General features: G+C 39.9%; 1 protein-coding gene across 2 annotated transcripts in view; it reads left to right on the top strand.

Moving 5' to 3' along the window:
• The first annotated feature begins 27,094 nt into the window (after positions 1-27,094).
• The window catches only part of mmd2a (monocyte to macrophage differentiation-associated 2a), a 77,407-nt gene continuing 77,043 nt past the window's right edge, over positions 27,095-27,458 (top strand). For both annotated transcript variants that reach the window (XM_069904757.1, XM_069904756.1), the window contains exon 1: positions 27,095-27,309. The gene's annotated coding sequence lies outside the window, so the exon portion shown is untranslated. The remainder of the gene's footprint in view (positions 27,310-27,458) is intronic.

Here is a 27,458-nt window from a genome sequence, read left to right as displayed (position 1 = left end):
CGAGCACTATTGTTGCTGCTTCAATAGATGTTCAATACAGAAGGTTCATCACATGCGTTAAAAAAAAAGTTATACCTTTAGTGTATACATTGCATCATTCATAGACAGCACTTAGTGACTAAACACTGAGGAAGATGTTTAAAGTTTTGCTTTAAAATATCATAAAGTGTGCAAACTGTATAAAATCAAATGCCTTCAAGCCCGTATGGGTTGCAAGTTTTAATTTGCATTGTGACAGAGTATATAGATATGTTTTTGGGAGATAAATTGGAAAAGGTTTGTTAGAGTAGATCACATACAAACACTTTAAAACAGATCTTATTTAAAATATTTGAGCTCTGCCCCATGCTAGGCATGTCAGGGCCAACGGCCTTTGCAAGAGGTTTGGAGAGTGCCCAAGAGACTTCACTAATGGATTGTTGCTTACAAAAAGGTGCTAGGACTGGAACAGGACAAGCTGGAAAGCTTGTGGAAAATCCCATTTGGAAGATGGGTTCTTATTTCAGCCTGGTCAAAGCCCTTGTGGTTCATGCAAGAAGAGAGGTCTGGCTGTCCAATGTTTCACTTGGAATAAGAGAAACAAGAAGGAACTCTGTGGAGACCTGAAAGAAAGAGGTTATCATCTGGAGAATCCTGAGGGGGGCAAGTTTCATCAGCAAAACACTGGAGTGGCTGATTAGAAAGGAATAGGTTGTGAATGTCCTGGAACAACAAATCTTTCTCTGAAAACTGACAAGAACCTTCCTGACCAGTAACCATTTCCCTTTCGAGCACCAAAGACTGGTGAACCTTTTAAATGTTAAATTCTGTGCACAATGTAAGAATTGCCTGCAACCAGTGACTTGAAGGAATGAGAAGTGAGATTGGACTGAGAACCAAAGAACTTTTCGAAACTTACACACACATTACGTACACGTGCGCTTAGAATTAGAAGGGGGTTAAGTTAGGTTAAGTAAGTCAATAGTGATAAATTAAAGTTTGATTCTATTTTCGTTTAAAGATAATTAAAAACAACTTTTGTTGAAGGAACCATTTGTCTTGGTGTATATCTATTGCTACTGTGTTTTGGGGTCCTCTGGGCTCGTATCAGTATTTCTTGGACATCTGTAAACTCCTTCACTGAAAATAAGCAACTATAGTCACTGAGGAACCATAGTACTAAAGAATTAGGGCAAGGAAAGATACGTGGAAGACATTAATAAAAAAATTATCAAAGCTCATTTGCTTGTTTCTATGTCTCATGATTTCTCAGAGGAATGATCAAAGAACCTCTCAACCTCCACTTTAAATATACCCAATGATGGCCTCCCAGCCATCTGTGGCATTGAATTCTACAGATTCACACCCTCTAACTGAAGTTTCTGGGATGCTAAACAGCAACACTCTTGTTTCCTTTTTATAATTCCTACCTGTGAGTCAGCATTGCAGAACATTTAATACTTATGAAGGGAAAGGACTTTCCAATTGGCATTGCTTGTGGTGGTGGGTGGGGGGGGGGAGGGTTGGAATCCAACCGTCATAGGGTGAGGCAACTCTCACGTACTGAAGGAATAAGCATTCAGGAAGTAGAATTAATATATTTTTTAAATAACAAAATATTGAAAGATCACCTTGTCATTGTTAGAACTTGCAATTGACCCATGCCCTTGACATTCTAGGTGTTTTCCACTGAGGCTTTCCTTGCAGTGGAAGGATGCTTTGATGAATGACCTTTATCTATTTGGTAGATACTCTACATTTCATTCTTGGGTTGTAAAGTAAGTTGATGGGATGACTTCCTGGTAAACAAGATAAAATCTTTCAAAATATTTAAAGCTCCATTCATGGAAGGAAGTGGAGAGCTTTCCACAATGTCACTTCAGTTGTACTTGCAGAATCAAATATTGTTACATATGTTTGTGAGGATAGGGACCTTGACTCACAGATGTGAGGTGTTGAGTGAATGACATATGAGCGTGCAAAATAAGGAACTGCCTCCCTTGCTATGACATTCATAGATCAAGTAAGGGCAGCACATTTCTTTTCCTGCTGAACATTATAGAGAATAGAAAGGTTTATTGCAATTTGGTAGGTTCACAGTCACCATTCATGATAGAAACTTATTATTCCAAGCAATTTTTCAATTGCTTAAATTTAAACTTTCCAGCAGCTAACTCACACTCACTTCAAACTTCAAACTCACACCTCTGTATCATTACCACACTTACCTGGTAACGTATCCACAACACTACCATCCCCAACTTACTTGCATCAAAATGCACATTTATGACTTCAGTACTGTGGCATGTTTCAGTACCACAATGGAATATTAGGCTAGCTTTGGTACTTATGAGTTCAGCACCCTTGTGAGACGAGCATACTTCTTACTGGGTTACAAGAGCTCCTTGCTCAAATCATCTGATGTTGCATGTATCATCAACACATCTATTACAACACTTAGATATCACTTCATGTCATATTAATAACTGGAGCTTTTCATTTCTGCTATTTGCCTCACATGAGAGAACAGACAAAAATATTGGACAACAGGAATTTGCTTCCTGAACATGTTTGAATTTATTTTATGGATTTTGGGAAGCTGATTCTGAAAATCACCTGTAAAGTTTCCTAGCATATACTATTTTTTAGATATAAACTATTTTTGTGATTTCCTGCCACATTTTAAGTCTACTCCAAGCATAAAAAACCATGAAGAGCAACATGTCATTGAAAATTCATTTTCTGCATTCTCACTTGGACTTCTTTCCTGCTGACCATGGTGAAAGATTTTATTAGGACACTGTGACCAAGGAAAAGTGATATCAGGGTGTGGTGGAATGGCCTGTGTATGTGTATGGATGGCCTGCCCCTTGCTGATTGTACCTGTGGCTCCTCCCCCTTGATTCCATTAATAAAGGCGGGAATGCCATAATCCCCCCTCCCCGCCCCTCCCCCCCCCCCCCAGAACAAGCTTGGGTCTCAGTTCAGCAACATGAGATGCACCTTCTGTTCATAGTAATAAAATCCTATTCAGGTAACTTCTAGTCTTTGGAGTTATGATAGCACATCACAGGACAACTGTAATCCATCAATGTTTGATACTGACACGAGAGGCATCAGATGCTGAGTACAAATGAAAATCAGCGGAAGTACATTTTTAGGTCAGTTGAACTAACGCAATGTGACAGGATCATTATGTGATTAAATTCAAGAAAAGTTAATTTAATGTTTCTCCAACTCCCTACGTGATACAGCAAATCTGAAATGATCTTTGTATTCAGCTTTTTAAAATTTTTTTTATTTTTCACACTATGAACCATATTAACCAAAATACACACAAACATTTCCCTCTTGAATATACACAGTGGCATTTTCTCCCTTTTTTCCCCCTCCCTTCCCCCCCTCCCCACCCACTAAATGTTCAACATATACAATACATTAAACCCATTAAACAATGTCATCACACAATGAAAATAAACAAGAAAATTGTGTCATCTACTTTTACACACTAGGTCAGTTCATTTCGTCTTCTTCTCATTCTGTCATTTTATGTGGTGGAGGTCCACGGTAGGCCCTCTCTGTTGTGTTCCATGTACAGTTCCCAAATTTGTTCGAATACTGTGATGTTATTTCTTAAATTATATGTTATTTTTTTCCAATGGAATAGATTTATTCATTTTATGTACCATTGCTGTACTCTCAGGCTATCTTCTAATTTCCAGGTTGACATTATACATTTTTTTGCTACAGCTAAGGCTATCATAATAAATCTTTTTTGTGCTTCATCCAAATTGAGGCCTAGTTCTTTATTTCTTATATCACTTAGAAGAAAGATCTCTAGATTTTTTGGTATGTTGCTTTTCATGATTTTATTTAATACCTTCCTAAAACTTTTCCACTTTCTCACATGCACAAATTGCATGTACTGTTGTTCCCGTTTCCTTCTTACAGTGAAAGAATCTGTCTGATACTGCTGGGTCCCATTTATTTAACTTTTGGGGCGTGGAGTATAGTCTGTGTAACCAATTATATTGTATCATGCGTAACCTCGTGTTTATTGTATTTCTCATAGTTCCGGAGCATAGCTTTTCTCATTTTTCATTTTTTATCTTTATGTTTATATCTTGTTCCCACTTTTGTTTGTGTTTACAGCTTATTTCATTGTTCTCTTTCACTTGCAGTTTGATGTACATGTTTGTTATAAATCTTTTAATTATCATTGTGTCTGTAATCACCTATTCAAAGCTCCTTCCTTCTGGTAACCTCAGCCTGCTTCCCAATTTGTCCTTCAAGAAGGTTTTCAGTTGGTGGTATGCAAACATTGTACTGTGAGTTATACCATATTTGTACTTCATTTGTTCAAAAGATAATAAATTATTTCCCAAAAAACAATTTTCTTTTCTTTTGATCCCTTTTTTCTCCCATTCTCTAAAGGGAAGGTTATCTATTGTGAAAAGGATTAGTTGATTTTGCGTCAGTAATAATTTTGGTAGTTGGTAATTTGTTTTTTTCCTTTCTACGTGAATCTTCTTCCAAATGTTGAGCAGATGGTGCAGTACTGGTGAACGCCTATGTTGCACCAGCTTTTCATCTCACTTATATAGTATATGTTCTGGTACCTTTTCCCCTATTTTATCTAGCTCTAATCTAGTCCAATCTGGTTTTTCTCTTGTTTGATAAAAATCTGAAAGATATCTTAATTGTGCTGCTCTATAATAATTCTTAAAGTTTGGTAGCTGTCAGCCCCCTTGTTTGTACCTTTCTGTTAATTTATCTAGCGCTATCTTCGGTTTCCCCCCTTCCATAAGAATTTCCTTATTATTTTCTTTAGCTCATTGAAGAATTTCTCTGTAAAGGGAATTGGTAATGATTGAAATAGATATTGTATCCTTGGGAAGATATTCATTTTAATGCAATTTACCCTTCCTATCAGTGTTAGTGGTAAATATTTCCAATGTTCTAAGTCATCTTGTAATTTCTTCATTAATGGCTGATCATTTAATTTGTATAGATGGCCTAGATTATTATCTAGTTGAATACCTAGGTATCATCTTTGTATTCAGCTTGAAGTTGTCTAACATAATCCCTATTTTTTTTTAGGAAGCAATCCTTTTGTAAAAATATTGTCCAGTGTTATAGAAATGAAAGCATTTACAAGAAATTCTGTAGGCATCAACTAAATAAGAAATCAGCTCTAACAATCCTGGAAGAGGTGATCAAGGATGTGCAGAGTGGGAAAATAGCCCTAGAATGTTGATGATCAATTTACATGGGATTACATGAAGTATGCAACATGGAAACAGGCCATCCGCCCAACCAAGTATCAGCTATATTTCAACAGGTAACTCACTCTATCTGTGTTAGGTCAAATCCAACTACAGAAACTTGAATGCATAAATTTAGGTCCGTACCCTAGAGCATTACTGAGTGTGAGGTTCAATCTTCTGGTGAGACACTAAATTGAAAGGGCTTGCCTGTCATCTTCTGGGTATAAAAGATCCAATGACACTACTTCAAAGAAAGAGTGAAGAAGTCATTCCCAGTATCTATAACAGTTAATATTTATCCCTAAAACTGTGTGGCCAAAATACATTTATCTAGTAATTTTCAGAAAGTTTTGTTCCCCATATACTGAACCATCAATGACTGCTCCGCAATTGTACTTTGCCAATGGTACCATGCTTTGGGATGTTCTGGAAGGGACATGCTGCATAAATGCATAGATTCCCCAGTAATTTTCTTGACTGGTGTTAATATTCCAGACAAGGATATTTCCATTCCATTTTTCTTATTTAAGCAACTCTGTCCTTCTTTATTCACAATTAAGATATTCACAAGGACCACCAGAGGATCAACAACACAGCTGATCATTGACCATATTCCATTGGTTGTGCAGTGCTTTGGGATGTTAAGAGGCACATTTGAAAAACAACTATTGAGTTGTTTTGTTTCGATGCAACGTATGAGATTTTTTTGGGATCCCCTGGCAGACACTGAAAAAAAAGCTGCATGATATGTGCTAATGTTTCACTTCCTGGCAAGAAACCAGATTTGATGTGAAAATGTGCTTGATAATTTCATATTCCTATTATTCTTGTCTCATTTTCTCTCATATATATATCTACACTTGGAATCTTTTCTCTATGCTGGTTAGACAGATTGTGCTTCTACAGCAATGCAGAGACTACCCTCCAGAGGGAAAACAGAGCAAACAAAAACAAACTGTGATGTTCGCTATTCCGATCATTTCTGTGGCCCAGTGAGGAAAGGGTTAATGGTCTGCAGCCCCTAGTATATGAGATTGTTTTCTTTGCAGATTGACTGAGAGCATGTTTTCATCATTTTTATGATCATTCTTTGCCATTTCGGCAGTAAAAGGAGGAAATTCAAACAGCATTATTTATCCTATTCAGTGATTTCAATTGTATTTTGCCTTGTTAATAAATTCTGCAGTTTATATTTGCAACATGCTGTTTTGAAGGATCTATTAAATCTATCTTGACAGATCATTGATCATTTGATAATGTTAATGAACATGATTGATAAACGTTTCATTTTATAGCTATTGCCAATACTTTCTAATTTTATAACAGCTTTTCCTTAATGATCTATATTAGATCTAGCTGGGAACAAAATATCCATGTATACACAGTATATCGGAAGGACAGGAAAGGTCGGCAGAGGGGGTTGAGATGGTTCTTCAGGTTAAAAATGGAATGCAATCGTTGGACAGAGGGGACATTGGATCGGAAGCTATAATATATAAGAAACTGGAAGGTAAAAAAGGCCCTTGATGGGGTTTGCATACAGATCTCCAAACAGTAGCCAGGATGCGGCATGCAAACGACAGAGGGACATAGAGAAGGCATGCATAAAGAGTAGTGTTACATTAGTCATGGGGGATTTCAGTATGCAGATTGATTGGGAAAACCAGGTTGGTGCTGGATCCAAAGTGTCTGAGCCAACCAAGGAAATGGCAATTCTGGATTAGTTAGGTGTTGCGTAATGAACTAGAATTGATAAGGGAGCTGAAGGTAAGGGAAACCCTTGGGAGGAAGTGATCATAACATGATAGAATTCGCTGTGCAGTTTGAGAGGGAGAAACTAAAATCAAAGGTGTTAGTCAACTAGTGGAATAAAGGGGAATACAGAGGTATGAGAGAGGAACTGCCCGTAGTTTATTAGAAAGGCACACTGCCAGGGAGGATGGTGGAGCAGCAATGGCCGGAGTTTCTGCGAGAAATTTGGAAAGTGCAGGACAGATATATTCCAAAAAAAATGATGAATGGAAAAATGACACCTCTGTGGCTGACAAGAGAAGTCAAAGCCAAAGTCAAAGAAAAAGAAATGCATACAAGGAGGCAAAACCTGGTGGGAAGATAGGGGACTGGGAAGATAGGGGACTGGGAAGCTAGGGGACTGGGAAGCTAGGGGACTGGGAAGCTAGAGGACTGGGAAGCTAGGGGACTGGGAAGCTAGGGGACTGGGAAGCTAGGGGACTGGGAAGCTAGGGGACTGGGAAGCTAGGGGACTGGGAAGCTAGGGGACTGGGAAGCTAGGGGACTGGGAAGCTAGGGGACTGGGAAGCTTTTAAAAGCTTACAAAAGGCAATGAAGAAGGTAATTTGGAAGGAAAAGATGAACTTTGAAAGGAAGATAGCAAATAATATCAAAAAGTGCACTGAAATCTTTTAAAAGTGTATTAAAATTAAAATAGATATAGGACCGATAGAAAATGATGCAGGAGAAATTGTGAAGCGAGAAAAGGAGAGGAGAAGAACTGAATGAATATTTTGCATCAGTCTTCACTGTGGAATTAGAAAGCTGTTAGCCTAACATCAGTGATTGGGAAGTTGTTGGAGTCGATTATCAAGGATGAGGTTACGGACTACCTAGAGATGCATGACAAATGCATGACAAAACTCAGCATCGTTTTCTTCAAGGAAAATCTTGCCTGACAAACCTACTGCAATCTTTTGAGACAATCACAAGCAGGCGAGACAAAGATGGAGTAGATGTTGTCTATTTGGATTTTTGAAAGGCCTTTGGCAAAGTTCTGCATATGAGCAGCTTAACAAGATGAAGGCCCATGGAATTACTGGAAAGATACAAGCATGGGTAGAGCATTGGCTGGTCAGCAGGAAACAGAGTGGAAATAAAGGGATCCTATTCTGGTTGGCTACTGGTTACCTGTAATGTTCTACAGGGGTCGGTGTTGGGGCCAATTCTTTTTACATTGTATGTTAATGATTTCGGTTGCGGAATAAATGATTTTGTGGCTAAGTTTGGAGATGATGCCAAGAGAGTTGGAGGGGAAGGTAGTAATGAGGAAATGAAGAAGCTGCAGAGAGATTTAGACAGATTAGGAGAATGGGCAAATAATGGAAAGTGTGTGGTCATGCACTTTGCTAGAAAGAATAAAAGGGCAGACTATTATTTGGATGAGGAAAAAGTTCAAATGTGGAGGTGCAAAGGGATTTGGGAGTCCTATTGCAGAATACCCTGAAGTGTAATCTTCAGGTTGAGTCAGTAGTGAAGAAGCTGAATGCATTCATATCCAGAGGAATGGGATATAAGAGCAGGGACGTGATGTTGAGGCAGTGGTGAGGCATCACTTGGAGTATGGGGTACAGTTTTGGGCTCCGTATTTCAGAAGGGATGAGCTGGCTTTGGAAAGGGTTCAAAGAAGATTCACAAGAATGATTCCTGGAATGAAGCACTTGAGGAATTATATTCCTTCTGGGCACTCTCCATCCAGATGGCATTAACATCAACCTCCAATTTCTGTTAAAATCCTCCCCCGAGTCTCTCTCTCTCTTTTCCTCCAGTTTCACACCCGTTCCCTTCCCTCTCCTGTCAGAGAGCTACCCCCTCCCCATCTTCTCAGGTTTTCTCTACCCTCCCACCTGCATCCATCTATGAGCTCTTACCTGTTATCCAGTACTCCCTCCTGCCCCTTCCTCCCTCCACTCCCCCTCCTCCCACCTTTTTATTCAGACACCTCCCTTTTTTTTTGCTCATACCCTGATGAAGGGCTCAGGCCTGAAACATTGGTTACCTTTTACATGCTATAGATGCTGCATGACATGCTGAGTTTCTCTACCACATTGGTGTATTGGACTCAGCATCAGCATCTGCAGACTTCAACTCCTATTCACCCATCCTCTGAACAACAGCCCGATTTCCTCATCACTCCCCCTCCCCACCCCAACAAATACCCTTCACCTGCTGATTACCAGGATTACTGCTCCACATTTAATCCCCCTGTTCCTTGCATGTAAATTATCTCAGCTTTACTTCCACCTCTCCCACAACTTCCTTTGGGCGGCATGGTTGGTCCAGTGGTTAGTGCAGGACCAGTGATCAGGACCAGGGTTCAAATCCCATGCTGTCTGTAAGGAGTTTGTACATTCTCCCCGTGTCTGCATTGGTTTTCTCCAGGGACTCTGGTTTCCTCCCACCATTCGAAATGTACTGGAGGTATAAGTTAATTGGATGTTAATTGGGCGGCATGAACTCGTGGGCCGAAGTGGCCTGTTACTGTACTGTATATCCAAATTAAAATTAAATTATGAAAAGAGAGAGGAAATTATTATTTCATGGTGTACTAATTAATGATAAAGGCAAACAAGAGTATTTAATGGAGGTTGACACAAACATATTATAATATTAAGTTTGTTCTTTGATCTTTTGACTTTGGTCAATTGTAATAAAGCACAGAAGGATATGGTGCTCATGGAGGCAAATGGGCTCAGTGTTGGTGGGCAAGAAAGATTGTCATGGACAAATGGGACTATTGCTATAACTCCATGAACTCTTGTTCTTATCAGTAATATGTGACCCTGAATATTTCTAGCATTCTGATTTATTACTGTAGAGAAATGTATTTGCCACTTGCAGCATGAAAAAAAAAGCTCAAATTGAGTGATTGCTGCAGAGTGAAGCTTGATATCAACCAGTTTCAGGCTGCCTACAGCCCACCTTAATCCAAGCTCATGCTGACCTCTTTGCACAGTCCAAAGAAAATCTCAACAAAAATTTCAAGCACTAGTCTCATTTCAGATTCCATAACCCCATTTATTGGTTACTCTTGGAAAAATGTGAGAGTTCCCCTCCCCATCTTCTCCTCACTTGATGCTTTATATATTTTTAATATAGTAATTTCATAATGTCCTCTTGTTCATCCTTATTGCACCATGGTAACTATCCAAAATTTATATGAGACTAGCTGACGCCATCAAGAGGCAGAAAGGAGAATTACTGTACAACACAAGAATTAAATGGCTTTTGGCATTAAATATTATTGGCCTTAGTTACTGGAGAAAAGGGAAAAATAAGAGAAGAGAAGACAAAAATAGAAGCAATAAGTATGAGGAAAAATATAACATATGGAAATGGTGTCTTCCAAACTAATTGAACACTTGAGCAATATTTAATATCCTACCATACATTAAACACAATACAGGCCATATCCTTGACAATAAACCAAATGTTAAAAAATTAAAGAGTTTAATATATATTTAACAATCACTCAATTACAGAGATCAAAATAATATTCACATGAAAAAATGCAGCTCCTCACAGTGATGTACTGTGAGTAGGCCCTTGTAATTCTCACAATCAGTAGATTAGTCTATGACCATTGATCAGATATAAAGAGTTTTAGGTCCCCATAACTCTCATCCCCATCTGAAGACAATGCAGATTTTTTATTAAACTGACTAGGAAGTTAATTACACAGCCTACTGAAAAATCAATGTAACCTTAATTGTTCTGTAGCCACTCAGAATACAAATGCAATATAAAATCCTTCAAAGACCCTAAAAACCAGGGACTGTCTTCGATATCACAATAAAGATTCAGAGGACATGAAAGTTACAGGAAAGATTGGATTTTTAAAAACATTTTATTTAAGCATTTTAAAACCATGCATACTGTTACGAGCCCAAAGGACCCCAAAACCCAGCAACAATAGACATTCGCCAAGACAAGTAGTTACTTAAACAGAAGTTGTTTTTAATTAACTTTAAATATGAAAACAGAATCAAACTTTAACTTATCTCTGTACTTAATGAACTCAAATTAACCCCCTTCTAATTCTAAGTGCACGTGTATGTAATGTCGGTGGAAATTTAAGAAAAGTTCTTTGGTTCACAGTTCAATCTAATTTCTCCTTCTTCCAAGTTCACTGGATGCAGGCAATTCTTATACTGTGGACAGAATTTAACATGTATAAAGTTCACCAGGCTTTGATGCTTGAAAGATAAATGTTTACTGCTCAGGAAGGTTCTTGTTGGTTTTCAGAGAGAGATGTGTTGTTCCAAGACATCCACAACTGATGTACTTCCATCAGTCACCTCAGTGTCTTGCTGACTAAATATGCCCCATCAGGGTTCCCCAGATGATAACCTTTTTCTTTCATGTCACCACAGAGTTCCTTTTTGTGAAACATTAGACAGCCAGTCCTCTCCTCTTGCATGAACCACAAGGGCTTCGACCAGGCTGTCTTCCAAAAGCTTGCCAGCTTGTCTTGTTTCAATCCCAGCAACTTCTGCTGGCTGACACTGTCAAGTGATCTCTGCTTCTCTCTCTCTCTCTCTCTCTCTCTCTCTCTCTCTCTCTCTCTCTCTCTCTCTCTCTCTCTCTCACACACACACACACACACACACACACACACACACACACACACTGAGACTGAGAGAAAGCCTGTTTGACTCTCTCTGCTTACAAAACCACATGACCCTGTTACAACAGCAAATTCTCCTTTCAGACAGCAGTGGCTCCAGCCTGCCCTTTCATTTGTTGCCTTGATAAACAATAATCCATTAATGACGTTTCTTGAGCACTCTTCAAAGCTCTTTCAAAAATGTGTGAGAAGTCACTATGTCTAGCATAGCTCCAGCATTTCAAATAAGATTTGATTTAAAGTGTTTGCATGTGACCTACTCTAACAAACCTTTAGCAATTTATCTCCCAAAAACATTTTGATATATTATGTCACACCAGTTACAAATTAGACAAGCCAGTATGCTTAAAGCAAAATTAACATGCATTCAGTAAAGGCAGGGTAATTTCAAATGAGGCCTTCCAAATTGTAAATCGTGGTAAGCAGTCCTGCTCTTTTCTCAAAAGGCAAAACATTTCTGGAGTATCTGAGATAGCTTTCTGCAATAATATATCCCAGAACCAACAAGAGTGCCAGCAATATATAATAAATAATATTTAATAACAAACAAACTACCATTGTGGCGACCATAGTGATTATAGTCTGGTCAAATTCAATACAACTTTCTAAAGGGATTAAAATGAAACAACTAACAATGATATTGAAAGCTGAGCTACAGTATTGTAAATCCACTTTCCTGATTCATGTCTACTTGTTTCAACACGTCCAAGTTGATATTATTAAAGTTTCACACAAGTCTTAAAGATGAACCTATAATGCTTATAACGAAGGGTGGGGTCTTACAGTGGTCTTCAGAAGGGCTCAGGGTTTAGGCAGGAAACCAGGGTTATATATGGGTAGCTGGGAGGCAGAGCCAAGCATTAGTACAGCACATCACCAATGAATCTCAGTTCACTGCAGCTCTCAGTCTAGGCAGACATGTCGGAATGGGGTGGGGAATTGAAATGGGTAGGCACTGGGAGATCCACGGAATTACGGTGGACAGAGCCGAGGTGCTCAACATCCGAAAACTTTCATGTTTCAATCTATAGTCATTGTCATTGACCACTAAGATCAACCAATGAGTTCAGGGACTTAGCTGAGGATATGAATGATTACATCAGAGCTGTCACAGAGTTTATTAGAAGAGCTGTGGATGAGTGTGGCCCCACCAAATCGTTCAGGATTTTCCCCAACCGAAAACACCAGATGAACAATGAAATCCAAATCACAGGCATTTAAGTCCAGAGATCCAGATCACTTCAGAAGGAGCAGATATGTCCTTTGGAAAGCCACCTCCCAAGTGAACTGGAGTTACCAGATGAAAATGGAAACCATGAGGGATACCCAACAGCTGTGGCAGGGTCTAAATGACATAACCTGCTACAAACCCAAGTCTGGTGTAGTCAGAGACAGCAAAACTTTCCTCCCAGATGAACTCGATTCCTTCTTCACCCAATTGGCCCATGAGATAAAGGAAGAACCACCACTGTGCACTCCCATGTCCCCGATGATCCTCTCTTGTCCATATGAGGAAGACGAGCAGGCTGTCTTCAGGAGAGTAAATCCAAGGAAATTACCTAGTCCAGATGGAGTACCTAGCAAGTATTAAAAATCTGTGCTGACCAACTTGTCAATGTATTCACAGATATCGTCAACATCTCAGGGACTTATTTAAGGACTGTTATTTTTGCACTTTATTGATTTTTTTTTCTCTCTGTATTGCAGTTTGTTAACATCCCTTTATTTCTTTACATGTGTACCACCTTGAGTACAGATTTTTGCACCACCAATAAGTGCTAATTCTACTTCAGCTGCAAGAATCTCAGGTATGTACGTGATGTCATGTATTTTCTGACAATAAATCTGAAATTTAAACCTGAAGAAATCATGTATGTGACTGAGAATTGATAAGATAGTCACAACTCTGAGAATCGCAACTTTTACAAACCGCTACCTTCTTTTAAGCACATGGCTAATCACTGCTCTTGGAGAGTTATGGTAACTCCATCAAGCACAGGTGGTGTTCGCCTCTTTCCAATTCACTGCCGTCTGGCCTACTTTTGCTTTATAATATGCCACTAGGGGGCACATGAGAACAGTTTGGAGCAGAACGCAGAGCATCCAGAGAAAACTCAACTCAGTTTGCCGCCACACCTCCATGTGTGGCCTAGGTGTACATGAGATGAGGGAAAATAGGATGTTATTTATCAAAACAAATGAAACAGATGTAACATATGAAAGGTTATTAATGAATTATGTCTAAGAACTACAGGAAGCTGATTGTTTTGATGAATAAATTCTTCAAAGAATCTAAGGTGAGGTTAGAATCATAGAACGTTACAGCAGATCCCATCAGTCCTTCCTTGTAGTCTGTCTGGAAGCTTTTTTTTTGCCTGGTCCCACTGACCTGCACCCAGTCCATAGCCTTCCATATCTCTCCCATCCATGTACCTGTCCAAATTCTTCTTAAATGTTAAAATTGAGCCTGGCAGCTCATTCCATATTCCCACCACTCTCTGTGTGAAGAAGTTCCCCCTCATATTCCCACTAAACTTTTCCCCTTTCACCCTTAACCCATGTCCTCTGGTTTGTATCTTACCTATCCTCAGTGGAAAAAACCAACCTATATTCTGTCTCTACCCATTATAATTTTAAGTACCTCTATCAAATCTCCCCTCATTCTTCTACGCTCCAGGGAATAAAGTCCTAACCTGTTTAATCTTTCCCTGTAACTCATTTCCTGAAATCCTAGTAAATCTTCTCTGCACTCTTTCGATCTTATTGATATCTTACCTATAGTTAGGTGACCAAAACTGCACACAATACTCCAAATTTGGCTTCAATAATGTCTTATAAAACTTTACCATAACATCCCAACTCTTAAACTCAATACTTTGATTTATGAAGACCAATATGCCAAAACCTCTCTTTACAACCCTGTCCATCGTGACACCACTTTCATAGAATTATGTATCTGTATTCCCAGATCCCTCTGTTCTACCGCACTCCTCAGTATCCTACCATTTACCTCGTATGTCCTTTCTTGGTTTGTCCTTCCAAAATGCAACACCTTACAGTTGTCTGCATTAAATTTCATCTGCCGTTTTTCAGCCTATTGGTCCATTTCCCTCTGCAAGCTTTGAAAATCTTCTTCACTGTTCACAATGCCTCCAATCTTAGTGTCATCTGCACACTTGCTGATCCAATTTACCACATTATCATTAATTTAAATTTTAAATTTAGACATACAGCCTGGTAACAGGCCATTTTGGCTGATGAGTCTACACCCAATTAACCTACACACCCAGTGCATTTGGAACAGTGGGAGGAAACCGGAACCCCCAGGGAAAACCCATGAAGACACCAGAAGAACATACAAATTCCTTACAGACAGCATGGAATTTGAATCCTGGCCCTAAACACTGGTGCTGTAAAGGTGTTCACTAAATGCTATGCCAACCATGCTGCCCAGATCATTGATATAGTTGACAACAATGTTCCCAGCACCAATTCCTGAGGCACATCACTAGTCACAGGCTTTCAGTCTGAGACACAATTATCTACCACTATTCTCTGGCTTCTTCTGTCCAGCAATTGTCAAATCCAGTGCACTACTTCACCATGAATACCTAGCATCTGAATCTTCCTGACTAACCTCCCGTGTGGGTCCTTGTCAAAGGTCTTACTAAAGTCCATGTAGACAAAATCCTCAGCCTTTCCTTTGTCAACTTTCCTTGTAACCTCCTTGACCTACCTCACACAAAGCCATGTTGACTGTCCCTAATTGGTTCCAGTTATCCAAATAATTGTATATCTGATCTCTTAGAACACATTCCAATAATTTGCATACTACTGATATCAGGCTCAATGAAAACAAAAATCAGATTAGATACAACAGTCTTTCAATTCACCAGAAAATAAAAACATCCCCAAACTCCCCCAATCCATACCAGAATGGATTTTGTTAATTTTCTAGCCCACCACTCCTCATTAGCTCTTTTATTACTCTTGAGTAAGAGTATCAATTTGTGTTCAACTTGAAGTTGTCCTTCTATTGTGACATTTGGAACTAGATAGCTATGGACAAGGGTAGGAGTAGACAAAATGGCAAACTGTTCAATTGGGGAAGAGCTCATTATGATGGGATTAGACACAGGAATTGAGGAGAGTAAATAGGGAACAGATATTCTTGGAGAAGTAATATGAATGATGTTTAGGGACCACTTGCGTAGGTCCCACTGAAACTGGGAAAAGATGGTAGGATCAAAGGATTGTGATTTTCAAAATAGGTGACAACTAGCAGAGAAATAGGGAAACATAAATAAGGTTTAGGACGTAAAAGACAGGAAGAGCTCATGAGAATTATATGATAACCAGGAATGAATTTAAGAAAGGACTTAGGAGAGCTAGAAGGGGCATAAAAAGGCTTTGGAAAGTATGGTTAAGGAAAACCCTAGGTTGTTCTATGCATACATGAAGAGCAGAAGGATGACAAGAGTGAGGATAAGGCCACTTAAGGATAAACAACATGTGCTGAGAGGTAGAGGAGGTCTAAATGAATACTTTACTTCAGTGTTCATCAAAGAGAGTAACCTTGGTCAATGTGAGTTCGATATGGAACAAGTTGGGGCATATTGAGGTTAAGAAGCTGGATCTTCCTAAAAACATCAGGATGATAAGTCTAGGGACTGGATGAAGGGACTAGTAACCTCGGTTACTACAGGAAGCAAGGGAAGAGATTGCTGGGGCATTGGCAATGATATCTGTACCCTCCCTGGCTATCGGAAGATTGGAGAATATGGTCTCCTTATTTAAAAAAAGGTAATAGAGAGAATCCTGGGTATTATAGACTAGTGAGTGAGTCTTATGTCAGTGGTGGGCAAATTATTGGAGAGGATTCTTCAGGATAGGATTTGTGAGCATTTAGAGAAGAAGAGACTTCTCTGGTATAGTCAGCATGGCTTTGTGAGTGATAAGTCATGTCTCATGAGCCTAATTGAGTTTTTTGAGGAAATGACAAAAGAAATTGATAAAGATAGGTTGGTAGATGTGGTGGATTTCAGCAAGGCATTTAACCAGATTTCCCATGATAGACTCATTCAGAAAGTCATGAGGTATGGGATCCATGTTGGCTTAATGGATTCAGAATTGTCACCTTCCTGGTATTCATTTTCTAGTGGAGTTCTACGGGGATCTGTTCTGGAACCCCTGCTCTTAGTGATATTTATAAATGACCTGGATGAAAAAGTAGAGGGATGGGTTAGTCAGTTTTCAGATGACACAAAGGCTGGAGGAGTTATGGTGTAGAAGGTTGTCATAGGTTACAACAGGATATAAATAGGATGAAGTAGAGTTGGGCAGAAAAGTGGCAGATGTAGTTCAATCCGGATCATGTGAAAAGATGCATTTTGGTAGGTCAAACCTGAAGGCAGAGTACATGGTTATTTGCAGGATTCTTAACAGTGTGGAAGAACAGAGAGGCCTTGGGGACTAAATCTATACCTCTCAAGGTGGTCGCACATGTTCAAAGGGTAGTTAAAAAAGCTTATGGCATGCTGGCCTTCATTAGTCAGGGGCTTGAGTTCAAAAGTCATGAGGCCCATAAAACTGGTTAGATCTCACTTAGAATATTGTGTTTGCTTTTTGGTTGCCTCATTAAAGTGAATATGTGGAAGCTATGGAGAGGGTGCAGAGGAAATTTATGGAGATGATGCATGGTAAACATGTATTATGAGGCAAAGTTAATGGAGCTCGGGCTTTTCTCTTTGGAGTGAAGAAGGATGAGAGATGACTTAATGGAGGTCTACAAGATTATGAGAGGCAGAGATAGGGTGGACAGCCAGCATCTTTTTCCCGAGGCATCTGTATAAGATGAGGGGAAGAATGTTAGGGGAGTTGTCAGGGGTACATTTCTTTTACATAGAGAGCACTTGGAATACATTGCCAGGGGTGATGGTAGAGGCTGGCACAATGGGGACAGTTAAAAGATTCTTAGACAGGCACACAGATACAAAAGAAAATAGAGGGTTATCAGTATAAGGTTGGGAGGGTTTAGTTTGTGGAGTAGGTTGCTATTTGTCAGCACCACATTGTGGGCTGAGGCCCCTGTACAGTGCTGGTAATGTTCTATGACTGAAATAATTTTAAGTAAAATGACTAAGTAAATGTACAATTAGTGGCAAAATATTTTAGTAAAACATGATATAGTGTGTTATAATATAATTCAGTGATAGCCATAGATCTATAATTAAATAAAAAGAACAATGGCATCTTTTACATTGCTCCAGTTCACTCTATAGTGAATGAAGTACATTTTAAATGGCAATTCATTCTGTAAAGTCAGAAGCCAACAAACTGATTTCCATTCATTACTTGCATATGCAGCAATATAATAATGACTAAATAATCTGTCTTTCCAGCCAAGGTGGTTGAAAGATAAATATAGACACTTGAGCTGCATAGAGTAATTGGTAGAACTCTACAATCTCAATGTTTAAAAGACATTTTGACAGGTAAATGGATAGGTACGATATTGAGGGATGTGAGACAAATAGGATTAATTTAATTTGGCAATGGTTACATGGACAAGGTGGACAAAATGTCCAGTTTTGTGCTGTAGAACTCAATGACTGACTCTTAAACCCATTCTCAACATTATGGAACATAGAACACTACAACAGAGTACAGGCCCTTCAGCCCTCGATGTTGTGCTGACCCATATATTCTTTTAAAAAAGTACTAAACCCTCCCTACTCCGTTACCCTCGATCTTTCTTCCATCCATGCACCTGTCTAAGAGTTTCTTAAATGTCCCTAATGTTTCAGCCTCCATCACCATCCCTGGGAAGGCATTGAAGGCACCCACAACTCTCTATGTGAAAAATCTTAACCCAGATGCCACCCCTAAACTTCCCTCCCTTCACTTTGTACATGCCCTCTGGTGTTTGCTATTACTGCCTTGGGAAACATGTTGGCTGCCCACCCTATCTATGCCTCTCATAATTTTGTAGACATATTAAGTCTCCTCTCATCTTTCTATGCTTCAAAGGGAAAACTAGCTTTGCTAAATCTTGCCTCATAAAACTTATTTTCAAATCAAGCAACATCCTGGTAAATCTCCTCTGCACCCTCTCCATAGCTTTCACATCCTTTCAATAATGAGGTGACCAGAACTGACACAATACTCTTAAGTATGGTCTCAGCAGAGATTTGTAGAGTTGCAGCATGTCCTCTCTACTTTTGAACTCAATCTTCCCATTAATGAAGCCCAGCATCCCATCGGCCTTCTTAGCTTTCCTATCAACCTGTGCAGCCACCTTGTGGGATGCATGGATTTGGACTCCAAGGTCCCTCTGTTCATCCATTCTCTTAAGTAACCAACAACTAACTCTGTACTCAGCCTTCTGGTTTGTCCTTCCAAAATGCATCACCTCCCACTTATCCAGATTGAACTCCATCTGCCACTTCTCTGCCCAGCTCTGCATCCTGTCTATATCCTCTTGTAACCTTCAACAACCTTCAGTTCCACCTACAACTCCTCCAACCTTTGATTCTTTTGCAAACTTACTGGCCCATCCTTCTGTCTCTTCATCCAGGTCATTTATAAAAATTACAAAGAGCAGGATTCCCAGAACAGATCCTTGTGGAACTCCACTCATCACTGACTTCCAGGCAGAATACTTTTCTTCCACTACTACTCTCTGCTTTCTACCTACAAGTACCTAAAGATCTGTGCTGATCAACGTACCAAGATATTCATGGATAACAATATCCACCTGTTTCAAACAGCCATCAATCATACCGGTGCTTGCCCAAGAAGAGTGCAGTAACCCACTTTAAAGAGTATCATCCAGTAGCAATTAGATGAAGTGCTTTGAAAGGCTGGTGATGAAATATATGAGCTCCTGTCTGACCGGTGGCATGGATCTATTCCATTTTGTCTATCATAGTAACAGGTCTATGGCACTACACAACGCCCTGGAACATTTGGACAGCAAAGATGCATACATCAGAATGCTTTTTATCAACTACAGTTGGCATTTAACACCATCATCCCCTCAAAACTGATCACCAAACTCCAAGACCTGGGAGTTAACACTGCACTGCATAATGGGATCATGGATTTCCTCACCTCCAGACCACAATCAGTGAAGATTGGTAAGAACATCTCCTCCACAATCTCCATCAGTACTGGAGCACCACAGGGCTGTGTTCTTAGCCCCATGTTCTACTCATTTTACACCTATGACTGTATAGCTCAGTACGACAGTAACACCATCTACAAACTTGCTGATGAAACCACGGTGGGGGGTTGTATAAAGAAAGGGATGAGTCACCGTACAGGAGGGAGATTGAAAACTTGGCTGAATGGAGCACCAACAATAACCTTGCACTCAATGTCACTAAAACTAAGGAGCTAATCGTTGATTTCAGGAAGAAACTTGGCTAAATGGAGCACCAACAATAACCTTGCACTCAATGTCCCCAAACTTAAGGAGTTGATATTGACTTCAGGAAAGCAAACCCAAATGTATACAATCCAGTGATCATTGGGGGATCAAAGGTGAAGAGGGTGAACACATTTAGTTTCCCGGGAGTCACTATCTTGGAGGATCTTTCCTGGACCCAACACACCAATGGAATTTTGAAGAAAGCACGTCAGCGCCTCTACTTCCTCAGGAACTTGTGGAGGTTTGGAATGGCATCAGAAACCCTGGCAAACTTCTACAGATCTGTCGTGGAAAGTGTGCTGACTGGCTGCATCACGCTCTGGTCTGGGAACACCAATACCCCTGAGTGTAAAGCCCTCCAAAAGATAATGCCCAGGACACTACAGACAAAACCTTCCCTGTTATCGAGTACATCTAAAGGAAATGCTGCCATCATCAAAGACCCTCACCACCCAGCATACTCTTACTGCTGCCATCAGGGAAGAGGTAAAGGTGCCACAAGATTCACACCAGCAAGTTCAGGAACAGCTGCTACCTCTCCACTATCAGACTCTGCAAAAACAAACTCAAGCAGGGACTCATTTAATGACTCTTACTTGTGCACTTTATTGATTTTCTTTGCGCTCCCTCTATTGCCCAGTCAATTTGTTTACATTTATTATCTGTTTACAGTTCTTCTGATTGTTTACATGTTCAGGCTGTGTACAGTTTATTTTTTGCACTACTAATTAGTGTAATTCTGCCATACCCGCAGGAAAAAGAAATCTCAGGGTTGTATGTAAATGTCATGTATGTATTCTGACAATAAATCTGAAATCTGACAAAATCTGAAATTGCAAACAAAATTGCATAGATCCCATGCCTCATGGCTTTCTAAATGAGTCTCTCTTGGGGGACCTTGACAGATTCCTTGCTGAAATCCAAATAAACCACATCTACCACCCTACCAACACCAATTTCATTTGTTACCTCCTCAAAAATCTCGATTAGGGTCATGAGGCACGACCTTCCCTTCACAAAGCCATGCTGACTATCCTTGAGTAGACTGTACTTCTCCAAATGCTCATAGAATTTGCAGGATTCTCCCTATTAGCTTTTAAACAAGGGGACTACATTTGCCATTCTCCAATCCTCCAGCACTACACCTGTGGTGAAAGAGGGCTCAAAGATCATACCAGCTGCTCCAGTTATTTCTTCCCTCACTTCACACAGCAATTTGGGGTATATCGCGTCCAGCGCCAGGTACCTATCAATCTTAATATTTTTAAGGAGATCCAACACTTCCTTAATCTCCATATTATTCAACACACAAGCCTGTTGTATTCTGACCTCGCCCTGATCAAGGTCCTTTTCTTGTGAACACTGAAGCAAAGAGGACTTCCCCAACCTCCTCCATCTCCAGGCACATGTTGCCTCCTTTATCCTTTAGCAGCCCCACCTTTATTCCCATCATCCCTCTGTTCTTCACATATGCATAGAACGCCTTGGGGTTCTCCTTAATCCTACATGACAAGGCCTTCTCATTCCCCCTTCAAGCTCTCCTAAGTCCTTAAGCTCCTTCCTGGCTACTATATACTTCTCATGAGCCCTTCCTGTTTCCTGCTTCCAGTATCTAATGTCTGCTTCCTTCTTCCTCTTGACTAGCTGCCGCACCTGCTTCATCAGCCACGGTTCCCTTTTCCTACCATCTTTTCCCTGTCCCAATGGGTCAAACCTATCCTGAACCCAATACAAGAGGTCCCTAAACTTCCTCCACATTAGTTCTGTGCTTTCACCCTTGAACGACTGTTTCCAATTTACTCTCCTGTGTTCCTGCCTCATCCCATCATAATTAGCCGTTCCCCAATTAAACACTTTCCCATTTTGTCTGCTTTTATCCTTATCCATAGCTATGCTAAAGCTCAGGGTGTTGTGGTCACTCTCTCCAAAATGTTCCCCTGCTGAGAGGTTCACCACCTGACCAGGTTCAATATCCAGAATTAGATGCAGTATAGTCTCTCCTCTCATTGGCTGGTCCACATCCTGTGTCAGGAATCCTTCTTGAACACACCTGACAAATTCATCCCCATCTATCCCTCTTGCAGTTAGGAAGTGGCAGTTAATATTGGGGAAGTTGTGATGTGATGCTTCTTTTCTTGTAATAAAGAAACTTGAGTTCTTTTATAACATCTATGTATAATTTATTACCTTTAGACTCACAACCTTGTGGAAGCATCCATTTTGAATCTACTCCTAGCTGCAACACCTCAGTATTTCCTCTACGCTGTTCTGTGCATTGTAACAGTTAATGTGGTACACCCACTTGACTAGGCTTAAGTTTTCACATGCCTTGTCACCAAGCAGTGAATAATGTCCATCTGGGACTACTGTGAACCTGAGGTGGTGCTCTTTATCTTTAACTTTCACCTTGAGTTTACATGTACCTTTTGTGTCGATGCTCTGTCCATCTGCTTTGAGTTATACAGGATTTGCATGATGTATGGCTTTAGCTTCATTGCTCTGATGTCACTCTCACAGATCAAATTGACCTTTGCCCCTGTGTCCAGCTTGAAAGGAATACCCTGCTCCATTTGCTTGCAATGACACAGCCCACTTATCCTGCTCGATTCTGTTCAGTGTCTGTTGGTTCTGCACTATCATTACCATGAATGAAGTAATGACAACAATCTTCCGCTCAATGTCAGCAAAACCAAGGAGATGATTGTGGAGTTCAGGAGGAAGACAGGGGAACACGATCCAGTCCTCACCGAGGGCTCAGTAGTGGAGAGGGTCAAGATCCTCAAATTGTGTCAATATTTCCAGGGATCTGTCTTGGAGCCGCCATGTTGATGCAATCACAAAGAAGGCTTGCCAGGAGCTATACTTCGTGAGGTGGTCTGAGGAGATTTGATATATCACCAAAGACTCCCGTAAACTTCTACAGATGTAAATTGGAGCGCATTCTGGCTGGTTGCATCACTGTCTGGTATGGAAGTACTAACTCTCAGGACAAGAATAAACTCCAGAGGGTTGTTAACTCAGCCTGCGACATCACAATCACCAGACTTCACCCCATCGAGGACATCTATCCTCAAAGACCCCCACCACCCAGGCCATGCCCTCTTCACTCTGTTACCATTGGCGAAAAGGTACAGGATCCTAAAGATGAGCAGTCAATTGCACAAGGACAGCTTTTTTCCCGCTGCCATCAGAGTCTTGAATAATCAATGAACCTTTCATCCACTGTTATTCTTATGTTTAGTTTTTATATAGTAATGTTGAAAGATGGTTTATAATTTAAATGTTTGCACTGTGACGCCGCCACAAAACATTGTATTTCAGGACTTGTTCACGACAATAAATCTTGATTCTGATTCCGTTTCTGGTTCTGATCATTGAGAGTAGTTTCTTCTATAGTGTGTACAATGTGCACACATTCACTTCTAGTTTGTTTCCCTTTGGAAATATATTGTTTTGCGTAATGATCCTGCCCTTTGCACTTGTGACAGACTTTTCCATCGGCTGGGGATGGTTTTGGGTCATGTTTGGTGCCACATCATTACAAATGAATGTCTCTCCACCTTTTAGTTATTTTCTACATCTCATTTTTTGTTTGTGTGTGTGTGTGTCTAGACACTAGGTCAATGACATTTTCACTGACTTTTGCATTATCACTGAACTTTTTCACGTGCTGCAAAGTAATTTCACTGGGGTGGCATATCATCACAACTTCATTTAAGCGTTGTCTTTTGCAGCAACTTCTTTCTCTCACTTTCTTATCAATAATCCCAAACACAGTTAGATCTCGAATCATTGAATCTTGCAGCGACCAAAATTGCATGTTCATGCTTTTAATTTCAAGTCCCTTAAAAAGAAGTATCAAAGTTCTTTCCCTGCAACTGCATGAGCGAGCAAAATAGGTACCACTTGAATGTTTCATTTTTCTTTGGTAAGCACTGTTCATCAAACATCTCAATAACCTTGTCAAACTTGCCCAGGTCAGCTGCCTCAGCAAAAACAAATGTGCTGAAAACCTCTAGTTCTTGAGGTTCCACCATGGTAAGTAGCAGTGCAATCTTCTGTGCATCAGGTTTCCTATTGAGTCCAAAGGCTTACAGGTACAGCATAAATTGTTTTCTGCTGCTATCGACTGATTCTCACTCTTCTTCTCCAGGTACCATGTGATGTTTCTTTTATTGTAATAAAGAAACGTCAGTTCTTTTATACTACTATACTTTATTAGCTTTAGAACTCACGACCTCGTGGTGGCATCCATTTTGAATCTACTTCTAGTTGCACCAACTTGTCTCCGTCACCCTCTAGTGGTCAGAATTATCACTAGCACTTCATAATTCCAACTACCACCCTGTATTTCCTGAACCATTCCAAATTCTGCCTGCTTATCTGCTCTTTGGTTTCCCGAGGGCTAGTTGGGGGCCTTTAGACCACTCCAAGTATAATGATTGCTTTCTTCCTATTTCTGACTTCCACTCACACTGTCTCAGTAGACACTCCCTCTGTTGCATCTTCCCTTTCCATAGCTGTGATACTAATCCAGACCAGTAATACTACTCCCCCTCCCTCTCTTACCTCCCATTCTATTCCTTTTAAAACACCTAAACCCTGGTACCTGAATCAGCCAATCCTGCCCTCCCTCCACCCAAGTCTCTGTAATAGCCACAACATCATAGTTCCATATACTGATCCATGACTCTGTTAAATCCCCTTTATTCCCAACACTCCTAATGTTGAAATAGACACATTTAAAACCCTCTAACTGGCCGCATTTATGCATGTCTTTCCTCACCAATTCAGAGCACATAGCATTATGCTTTTGACCTTCTGCCTATTCTCTGCACTCACATTCTGGTTCCCACTTCCCCTGCCAAACTAGTTCAAATCCTCCTCAACAGCTGCAGCAAACATTTGCCAGGATATTGATCCCTTTCCAGTTCAGGTGCAGCTTGTCCTTTTTGTACAGGTCAGACCTCCCCAGAAGAGATCCCAATGATCCACCAACCTGAACCCATGACCCCTGCACCAACTCTTCAGCCACACGTTCATCTGCCACAACTTCCTATTCTGACCCTCCCTGGTGTGTGACACAAGTATCAATCCCGAGATTACCACCTTTGAGGTCCTGCTTTTTAACTTCTTACCTATTTAGGACCTCATCACTACTCCTATCTATGTCATAGGTCTCCATTTGGACATCTGGCTGCTCATGCTCCCCCTCCAGAATGCTGTGAATTCGATCAGAGATATCCCTGACCCTGGCGCCTGGGAGGCAACATACCATCCTGGAGCATCAATCTCACTCACAGAACCTCCTATTTACTCAACTAACCAATGGGTTCCCAATCACCATAGCTCTCCTCGTCCTTCCTTTCTGAGCCAAGGGTCCAGGCTTTGCGCCAGAGATGTGACCAGCAGGACTTGTCCCTGGTAGATCGTTTCTCCCCCCCACCCAACAGTATCCAAAACAGTATACTTAGCATTGAGGGGAATTGCCATGGGTGCTCTGCACTGTCTACCTATTCTCCTTCCTTCTTCTGATAGTCACACAGCTGGGCATATCTGTCTTGCCAGTGAGCTTGCAGCAAACATGGACATAGTTCTAAAACATTGTCCTCTGATTCTCTTTCCACATACCTGACCTGCTGATTATTCCCAGCACTGTCTGCTTTTATTTCAGATTTACAGCATCTGCAACAATTGAATTATTGCCGGGAAGCACTGACGTGCTTCATTAGTTTTAAAGTGCTTTGGGACATGCTAAGACATTGAAAAGCTTGTGGTAAATGCAAAATCTTAATATCTGTATTTCAGATGTTCAAAACTCTATTTCATTGTTTGCTTTGTCAAGCACATGATGTAACAGGCAAAAGATTTTTCCTTGGAAATATCTGTCATTTATAAATGTTTGTGATTCTTGATTTGATCTTAAAATCTGTATTTCAGATAAGTTCAAACATGCAAGCTGTATTTCATTGTTTGCTATGACAAGCACAAGATGTAACAGGCAAAAGATTTTTCCTTGGAAATATTTGTCATTTATAAATGTTTGTGATTCTTGATTTGATCTTAAAATCTGTATTTCAGATAAGTTCAAACATGCAAGCTGTATTTCATTGTTTGCTATGACAAGCACATGATGTAACAGGCAAAAGATTTTTCCTTGGAAATATCTGTCATTTATAAATGTTTGTGATTCTTGATTTGATCTTTAAGTCTGTATTTCAGATAAGTTCAAACATGCAAGCTGTATTTCATTGTTTGCTATGACAAGCACAAGATGTAACAGGCAAAAGATTTTTCCTTGGAAATATCTGTCATTTATAAATGTTTGTGATTCTTGATTTGATCTTAAAATCTGTATTTCAGATAAGTTCAAACATGCAAGCTGTATTTCATTGTTTGCTATGACAAGCACAAGATGTAACAGGCAAAAGATTTTTCCTTGGAAATATCTGTCATTTATAAATGTTTGTGATTCTTGATTTGATCTTAAAATCTGTATTTCAGATAAGTTCAAACATGCAAGCTGTATTTCATCGTTTGCTATGACAAGCACAAGATGTAACAGGCAAAAGATTTTTCCTTGGAAATATCTATCATTTATAAATGTTTGTGATTCTTGGTTTTGTCTTAAATCTAACCAAACAATTTGCAATTCTTACTGAAACTGACAATCCAAAGATTTTAATTTAATGTTTTCGACTCCTCAATAATACTATATTTGAATAAAGTTGCTAAAAGAATTGGGTGTAATTTCAAGACCTTAATTCATTTTGCCAATAGTATTTATTTAAGAGGAAGGAAACTTTTAAAAAAAAACAAGAAAGCCTGATGCTATTAATCTGTGCGTCAGCCAGACACTCCCGCTTGAAAGAGCGGATCTATTCGGTACCCCTATCACCATGTTTTTGTGTGAATAGCTGGTATTTAAAGAGACCCATTTATAGTAAATGCACAGGAAGAAAGGATACCCCCGCAGGGTTGAGAGATATACAAGACTTCCGGATCAACATTGAATTGTGGAGAAATGTGCTGAATTCTGATGTGAACAATTTCTCCTTTGGAACAAACAGCAAGAAGGTTCTCTTGGAAGATGGAACAAAAAAAACCAAAACGCAACTGAAACCCATTGTATCCATAATCAGATTTCCTTGCAACATATTTTTTCCCGGGAAACTGTTGCATATTTGTTATCATTTGACTTTTAAGTGTAATTGGTAAGTGTATAAAATTCTGGGAGACTTGCACGAAAATAGATTTACATTTAAATGAATGCAGGATCTTCGGGGCAGCGTTACAATTTTGTTACTGATTGTCATTTGGTTACTTTTATTTTAAAATCTTCATGCCTTGCTTTGACACAAAC

The sequence above is a fragment of the Narcine bancroftii genome, chromosome 12 (genome assembly GCF_036971445.1).
Source record: "Narcine bancroftii isolate sNarBan1 chromosome 12, sNarBan1.hap1, whole genome shotgun sequence".
Lineage (NCBI taxonomy): Eukaryota > Metazoa > Chordata > Chondrichthyes > Torpediniformes > Narcinidae > Narcine > Narcine bancroftii.
The sequence above is the reverse complement of the archived record's forward strand: the minus strand, read 5'-3'. Positions and strand labels throughout refer to the sequence as shown.